Source organism: Bombina bombina, chromosome 12 (assembly GCF_027579735.1).
Source record: "Bombina bombina isolate aBomBom1 chromosome 12, aBomBom1.pri, whole genome shotgun sequence".
Taxonomy (NCBI): Eukaryota; Metazoa; Chordata; class Amphibia; order Anura; family Bombinatoridae; genus Bombina; species Bombina bombina.
In genome coordinates this window covers 95,329,337-95,338,720 of record NC_069510.1, presented here as the reverse complement: position 1 = coordinate 95,338,720, position 9,384 = coordinate 95,329,337, and positions in this window count along the sequence as shown.

Genomic DNA, 9,384 nt, shown 5'->3' with positions numbered 1-9,384 from the left:
AGGTGTCACTGTTTGTTTAGGGCCCGGGATGGCTCATGTAAAACTTTTACTATTGCAATAGCACTAAAATGTTTATACTGTGACTCATAGGTCACCATAGCAACATGTTTGGCGTTTTTTTTGCTCTAATTGGGGGGAGGGGTTTGTTTGTTAGTGTATAAATTCACTGTTGTTTGATGCACGCGTTGTCTGAAGAAGGGGATACATTGTCCTCGAAACATCACAGTTTTTTGCTAAGTAAATATTTCACAAAAAAAGTCCAGTGAGTGCAAGTTTCTTTGTTCATATATACCAATTTTTACTAGCACCCTGGCAGTTGTGGAAAAGTGAGAGTGCACATCTTTGTTACAAGTATATATATATATATATATATATATATATATATATATATATATATATATATATATATATATATATATAGAAAGCCCCCTTACTGGTATAATAAGCCCTGTTACTGGTATAGTAATCCCTTTTACTGGTATAATAAACCCTATTAATGGTATGATAAGCCCTGTTACTGGTATAGTTAGCCCCCTTACTGGTATAATAATCCCTGTTACTAGTATAGTAAGCCCTGTTACTTGTATTGTAAGCCCCATTACTGGTATAGCAAGCCCTGTTACTGGTATAGTAAACCCTGTTACTGGTATAGTAAGCCCTATTCTCCACACATTGCTTATAGCTTATCACAGGCTCATTTACATTTGGCTTTTGGTTGGACACAGCAAAGGAGTTAAACATACTTAAGGGCATTTTCAATGTATCCCTGGACTTCTCTGGATTTGCAAAACCCTTTAAAGGGACAGTCTAGTCCAAAATAAACTTTCATGATTCAGATAGAGAATGTAATTTTAAACAATTTTCCAATTTACTTTTATCACCAATTTTGCTTTATTCTCTGGGTATTCTTAGTTGAAAGCTAAACCTAGGAGGTTCATATGCAAATTTCTAAGCCCTTGAAGGCTGCCTCTTCTCTCAGGGCATTTTGACATTTTTTAACCTCTAGAAGGTGTTAGTTCATGTGTGTCATATAGATAACACTGTGCTCACGTACGTGGAGTTCCAGTGAGCCAGCTCTGATTGGCTAAAATGGATGTCTGTCAAAAGAACTGAAATAAGGGGGCAGTTTGCAGAGGCTTAGATACAAGATAATCACAGAGGTAAAAAGTGTGTTTATATAACTGTGTTGGTTATGCAAAACTAGGGAATGGATAATAAAGGGATTATCTATATTTTTAAACAATAAAAATTCTGGTGTAGACTGTCCCTTTAAATTTTACTATTGAAATGTCAGTTTCTAAACTTAGGGGTTGATTCCAGCTGTAGTTTTATCCTCTGTTTCCAGCTCCTGATAAACCTTTTTTAACATTCGAACAATTACAATGCAAATGTTAAGACCATTTCCATATTTGAAAAATATTGGATCAGATATTGGAAAAGTCACTGATATGGTGCATGGACAGCATCAACTAAATATCAACAATAACATATACACAAACATTATCAAGTGTCTTTGGCTGTTGAATTTGATAACACCCACAGATCGACCAATAACCCACATCGGATAAACGATAACTGTATTGACCAGAAAAACAAGATGGCACTGCCTATGCCATAAATGGTGATGGCCCTTTTTGATGACTATTGAATTGCTCTGCATAAAAAACCCATAATGAATATCTTCACAATCAATTAAATGTAAATTCACAAAAAAAACATATGTAAAATATATTAACAATGGTGAGGTAGAGTGGAGACTCTCTGCAGTGGGGAAGATGCTGGACCAGCAGAATGAGGATGAGTGGCCTGGTCAGTTGGTAAGAGGCACTGGGCAGCCTAGAGAGCAGTTGTACTTTTTGTGTGTTGATTCGGTTTTCGGTGATCAACAGCCGTTTTTGGTTGTTAACGGTGGTGTGGTGGGTAAATAGAGATCGAATATCGAGGGAGTTACCAAGCTTGGTTGTGTTTGGTAAGATTGGAATTGTTTTGAAAAAGAAAATATTGGATAATCCGTTCTTCCAGTATTAAACGAGAATTTTGGAAAGATTGAAATTGACCTCTTAATTAGGTATTTTGAAGTGCTTAAAGGGACATGAAACCCAGATTTTTTCTTTCATGATTCAGATAGAGTATGTAATTTTAAGCAACTTTCCAATGAACTTCTATTATTTATTTAGTTGGTGCAGACCTCTCATGATGGCCATGAATATATTCAATACAAAGGCTGGAAAAGGCTCTTAGTGAACATAACCCGGTGTTACCCCAAGGGACGTGCCTGAGTCTCAAAACTGTAAAACCTGTAATGTTTTTTGATTGCATCTAAGTTAAAGGGATATGAAACACAAAACTTGTCTTTCATGATTCAGACAGAGCATAGAATGTTAAAACATTTCCAATTTACTATTATATAATTTATTCCTTCTTTCTATATCCTTTGTTGAAAAGACATACCTAGACAGACTCAGATGCAGCAATGTATTTCTTGGAACTAGTTGCTGATTGGTGGCTGCTCATATATATGTCTTTTATCATTGGCTCACCAGATGTGTTTAGCTAGCTCTCAGTATGCTGCTACTTCATAAAAGGATACCAAGAGAATGATGCCATTTTGAGAATAGAAGTACATTTAGAAAGTTGTTTAAAATGGTATGTTCTATCTGACTCATGAAAGGAAAATATTAGGTATCCCATCCCTTTAAGTTCCAAGTCAGTGTTAAAGCTACAGCTTTCCTTGTTTAGCTTCTAGTTGTAGATTCTTCAGGACTTGTAATTTTAAATAACCAGCTGAGTATAATTTTAAGCAAGTGAATAGTGCGAGCTGCAGAGATTAGTAAATGTTAGCACAAAAACGCAGCTCTAGCGAATTCTAATGAGGCGTTATTGGCACAAGAAGGATATTGCACATTGTAAACCAGACACCCTACAGCAGTGATGGCAAACTTTAACACTCCAGATGTTTCAGAACTACATTACCCATAATGCTTAGGTACTCTGAAGTTCAGTCAGGCATCATGGGAAATGTAGTTCTGAAACATCTGGAGTGCCAAGTTTCGCCATCACTGCCCTATAGTGAGATAATGTTATGTGTCTTAGCACGTGCGTAAAGTTCACACTATTACTGCATCATCAGGCTGCTCAGTATTCAGTTGGTGAGTTGGCTTCTTATTATTGTCTGTTTATAAGATAGAATATATTTTCATTTCACAAAATGCACTTACCAGCCCTGACCAGGTTGGCCGGTGCTCGGACAAAATGCCGAAGCACATCCGTCCGTCAGACATATGTCCGAGATACACTGCTTCCGACTGCACGCCGAACAGCACAATCACGCAATCACGTAATTGCGTAATTGTCATCAGTAAAAAAGCTGAGAATTTAAATATATATTGTGGCATAATATAAGATTTACTTAAATAAATCAAGATACATTCGGCCGAGGGCAGATACGATCCAAAATTTTCTGTTACAATCAGTGACTCGGGTGCCGCAACTGCCTCTGGGAACCTATCCATGGGTCCCTACCCTCACAATGTACTTTTAACACATAATATAATTATAAGTTAATATATAGTATATATAGTATATATGTATGATATATATATATATATATATATATAGCAAAGAAGATTATATATATTTATGTTATATATAAGTTGATTTAATTGTCTTTTGTCAGTCCACTATTAAAAATGTTTTAGCTAAAACCGTGATTTTTAAGCTTCATTCCCACCCAGCAGCCGGATAAATGTCTTTCGGAATATTATCCGTCGGACAAATGTCCGTCAGACAAGAGTCCGTCGGATAACAGTCCGGCCACGGGTTGGCCATCCATAATCCAGTGTTCTATAGAAATGTTTACGCAGCTTCCAAGGTTAGCAGAATGCAATCATACGACTGTACGAGCTTCGTTTTTTTTTGTATGTTACAAACTTTTTTTCTTTACCTCTTTCTTTATGTTTACAAAAGCACAACGTATTAATGCCATCCATGCTCTGTAGAACAAGAATACTCTGGGGTGATGCAGTACTGCTGAGCCAATCATGAGATGGCATACATGTGTATGCTTCAATTACTGGCCATATTTTAGTCTGTAGCAGATTGCAGAATGGGGATGTTTCACGTAAATACATATATAGACATATATATAAGTGCATTGGAGTTAAGTAGATTAAATAAATATTTCACATTCCAATGTTCTGCACATAGGAGAATATGTTTTAAGTATTTCTAAATAGATATCCCTATATAGATCTGTATATATGTATACCTATACATAATCATGTGTGTATATGTATATATACATATTGTACCAAAATACCATCAGATATATGTAGAAATATGTCATTATGAATAAATAGAACATATTCTGCTATGTGAAGAACATTGGAAAGTGAAACATTCACATTTTCATGTCGGGTTAGCGCACATGAGAGTATGCGATCGGGTTTATGCCCGAGATGGGTGTTAGGATTTGCTCCATTGACTTCTATAGGGGAATACGTTAACATGGTCGCAATATTCTAACTTCGGCTTTTTGCGTGCATCGGGTTAGCGCTCATGCAAAAACAGTTTACTTTTAACTTGTAATATAAACGTGCAAAAAGCTTACTTCTAGCGGAGTTAGCACGCGTGCGGGAGCGTTAAAATACCTCTCCACTTGTAATCCGGCCCAAAAAGTTCTAACAAAATAGTGTCCTTTTCTACATACTGTACCATGTTTCCAGGGCCAGCGTTACATCATCATTGCTGTTCTCTGTTTGTGCTGTGAGACACGAATATGCCTGTGTCTGCTAACTAGCTCACTCGTTCCCTTGTTACATAGCAATGAGTGCATCAATTGAAAAGCCCTCTTAGACCAGCCACCCCTAGGCAGCTGCCACCTTCGCTAATGACAGTTGTGTGTTTGCACAAGTATTAGACAGTTATTTTCTGAATTGTTGTGTGCAAAGGGATGTCGCACAGTAATTCATGCCAAATAGGTAACATTCATGTAATGTTGTTTTAGCAGCAAAATGTATTTATTTTTGGAATGGATCATACAACTAGTACATGATTTTTTTGTTGTGTTTTTGTATCTGTTCATGGTGTTCACAGGGAGACTTCTATTAATCTTGGTATGTTGCTTGGAAGGGAGAAGAGATACAATAGAATCCTACATATAATTATAGCACAGAAGAAAGACATCTCACATGAACATTAAAGTGTCAGTAAATTTTGGTGTATAAAGCTCTATTATTGTAATCGCTAATCTTTTCTAATCTTTTCAATAAATTGTTTAAAAATAAAGTTATAACACTTTAAAATACCAAAAATCAACGTTCTCAAAGTCCTCACTCGCCGCCTATTCAGCAGCTCATGATGTGGGAGTATTTTCTCGCTGAAAAGTTCATCCCATAGGAAGGTCTCGACCCGCCCCAGTTCCTCCTATTCAAGCTCGTTTACAAGCTTATGCCTTTCAAGTGAATTTTGCAGACAACTGCAAACTGTGCATGCCCTTAACCGGCAAAAAAGGGTAAAGACTGTATTGCCTGTGCAGCCTGATAATGCGCATGCTCATTAGGCCCCAGCTATGCCTCTCAATCAAAGATCGCCCGTCCGGACAGACAAAGAGCAGCACAACTGATAAACAGGGGATTGTCTACAAGAAGGAGCTTGTTATGGGCGGCCGGCAAATACTCCCTCAATGTAAGTTTAGTGACCTGTTTTGGATATGTTAGAAATATTTATTTATTAAGAAATTACACTAGATTGTCTTAGATACACAAGGCATTTAGGAAAATACAATGAGATCCCAGGAGGGGAAATAAAGAGGCGCGCTGAACAGTGTTCAATATTGTCAGTTCGGATATGTCCGAAAATTTTACCAGACAGTGGTTTGTAGCGAATGTTTCTGGTGATCACAAATATAGGATCCTGGATAATGAATGTTGCAACTGATGTTAGTCGCGGCAGCTCCTCTTGATCCCGGAGTGTAGGGTAAACTATTAGAAAGCAAAGAAAAAGAGAGGGCGTCACATAGTGTAATCCTGTCTCATGAAATCGGAAATGCAGTGGTAATGATTATGCTTACCAGAAATGTAGGCACCGTACTGTGACCGGTGCAAATCAGCAGGCTAGCACTTAACAGTGACTAGTACACTGTAGCCGGTTCCACTGGTAGTAATCACCGCTGTATTTTGGTACTGCACGGCTGTTAGTGATAATAGATATATTTCTGTATCGGCTGTAGAGTAATATCAAAACGAGGACAACTTCCAATATTAAAGGTTAAAAACGCTTTATTGTGTCAAAGCAACGCGTTTCTCAACCAAAAAACTGGTCGTTTCTTCAGGCAATGAAAAGTGAATATAAAACATTACAAATGGTAACAATATATACATTTGTGGTCAATGGAAAACGGAAGTTGTCACTCATACATAGGCCAATGGAGAACCAGCAAATCTATTCAAAACTGGAGGATACAAGGATTGTTAAAGGGATGTTATAACAGGTGTTACAAATTCACCCCTTAATCACTGCTCCTAGACTGATCCAAAGTCGTTTGGCTAGTTCAGTGAATTTTTTCCCCTCCCTCATTCAAAGATGATAAAAATATATATATATTGCATATTATACCTTTAAATGCTGGTTCTAAATGTTTTCTTAAAAAAAAACAGTTATAATTAATGTGGTCATTTTTGTTGTATAGGATAAAAACCATCGATAAATATATATACACTGATATTTGATGGTTATTCTGGTATGTGAAAGAGATTTGAAGAGATTTGTTCTTTCACATACCAGAATAACCATCAAATATCAGTGTATATATATTTATCAATGTTTTTTATCCTATACAAAAAAATGACCACATTAATTATAACTGTTTTTATTAAGAAAAACATTTAGAACCAGCATTTAAAGGTATAATATGCAATATATATATTTTTTATCATCTTTGATTTCATACAATAATGAGGGAGGGGAAAAAATTCACTGAACTAGCCAAACGACTTTGGGTCAGTCTAGGAGCAGTGATTAAGGGGTGAATTTGTAACACCTGTTATAACATCCCTTTAACAATCCTTGTATCCTCCAGTTTTGAATAGATTTGCTGGTTCTCCATTGGCCTTTGTATGAGTGACAACTTCCGCTTTCCATTGACCACAAATGTATATATTGTTACCATTTGTAATGTTTTATATTCACTTTTTATTGCCTGAAGAAACGACCAGTTTTTTGGTTGAGAAACGTGTTGCTTTGACACAATAAAGCGTTTTTAACTTTTAATATTGGAAGTTGTCCTCGTTTTGATATTACTCTACAGCCGATACAGAAATATATCTATTATTACTAACAGCAGTGCAGTACCAAAATACAGCAGTGATTACTACCAGTGGAACCGGCTACAGTGTACTAGCCACTGTTAAGTGCTAGCCTGCTGATTTGCACCGGTCACAGTACTGTGCCTTCATTTCTGGTAAGCATAATCATTACCACTGCATTTCCGATTTCATGAGACAGGATTACACTATGAGGCGCCCTCTCTTTGTCTTTGCTTTCATTTAGGAAAATACTATGAAAAATCCTAAATTTACTGTCTCTTTAATTTCAGGACAAGCTCATGTGACAGCAGGTGCATTGCTTATGCAGAGGAAGACTTCAGATGGAATGTGCTCACAGGTAATCAATAAACACCTAATTATAATACAGTTCTGTTGTGTTGCTATAAAATAACATATTAGCCAAGTGTAGACATTTTTAAAAACAAATTAATGGGAAAGTCTACTCCAGAATTGTTATTGTTTAAAAAGGTAGATAACCACCCCTTTATTACCCATTCCCCAGTTTTGCATAACCAACACGGTTTTTACCTATGTGATTACCTTGTATCTAAGCCTCTGCAGACTGCCCCCTTATCAGTTCTTTTGACAGACTTGCATTTAAGCCAATCAGTGCCCTCTCATAAATGACTCCACGGGAGTGAGCACAATGTTATCTATATGACACACATGAACTAGCGCTGTCTAGCTGTGAAAAACTGTCACAATGCACTGAGATAAGAGGTGGTGTTCTGGGAAAACGGCAAACTTGTGAAATTAGCGAACCATCAGCTGTTTCACAGAGTTTGACCATAATGCGCATGCTTGTGAGCATCATTACATACCTGGCCGCATACGTCTCTGCTACAGTTTGGAGACCCGTGAAATTCCTGGACCCCCCGGCTTTGCCATACATTTATATACATTCCCATTTCAGTTATACAGTGACATTAAATAAATTAAATACTGTACTGTAATGGGAATGCATATAAATGTATGGCAAAGCGGGGTGCGGTATTGATGGGTTCAAATGCCGCGCATGCGCGGTAAAGAGGGTACAGGAATTTCACCGGTCTCCAAACTGTAGCAGTGAAGTATGCGGCAAGGTATGTAATGATGCTGACACGCATGCGCATTATGGTCAACCTTTGTGAAACAGCTGATGCCACGTCACAGGAAGTGACGTGGTTTGTTAATTTCACAAGTTTGCCGTTTTCCCAGAACAGGGGCCTTAAAAGGCATAGAAAATTGGCATAGGAGCCTAACTAGGGTTTAGCTTTCAACAAAGAATACCAAGTGAACAAAGCAAATTTGATGCTAAAAGTAAAATGGAACGTTGTTTAAAAAGTTTAATTTTCACTAGAATGTCCCTTTAAGTTTAATTTCGCTTAGACTGTCCCTTTAATATCTTGTTTGCTGTAACTGTTTTTCAGCAGCCAAACTCCACCCACCATTTGTCTCATTTAGAGGATCCTATCTTGACTTGAGTCTGCTGTCTAATGGACATGAGTACGGCATCCAGCCGAAACGCGTTAGTCTGTTTTGCAGGCTTAGGGGGTATATGTCCCACTGTTTTTTAATGATTTAATAAAAGTCAAGTTTTATTTCACTTTTGAGCTCCCGGCATTTTCTTCTAATTTGTCTATGGACTTATGCCAGATAGCCGGTGGAGGTCAAGGCTGCATTGCCAACTCCATATTGAGCACAATTATTTGCTTCAAACTCCTATATTGTGGCGGATTATTTGATAAACGCACAAATTTAGACACACTGCCTCTGACAAAGAACTTTTGACCCAAGTACTCACCTGTGTGCAGGAATGGATAGCTGAGATCAGTGACGTCATCGCTGTCACGTGACACGTTCATCTGCGTTTGGTAGACGGACAAGGGTCTGGAGCAGCGGTCAAGAGAATAAGTGAAGCGAGACATTGGCATGTGTTGTGGTACCTATCCACTGAGAAGCAACTATATATAGACACCTATATTGGGTGAGTGATTGCACCTATCCATGGAGTGGGTAGACGGAGGTCTGGAGCAGCGACCTAGCAAGCTGTGGAGTCGGGTAAGGCGATGTGTTCTTT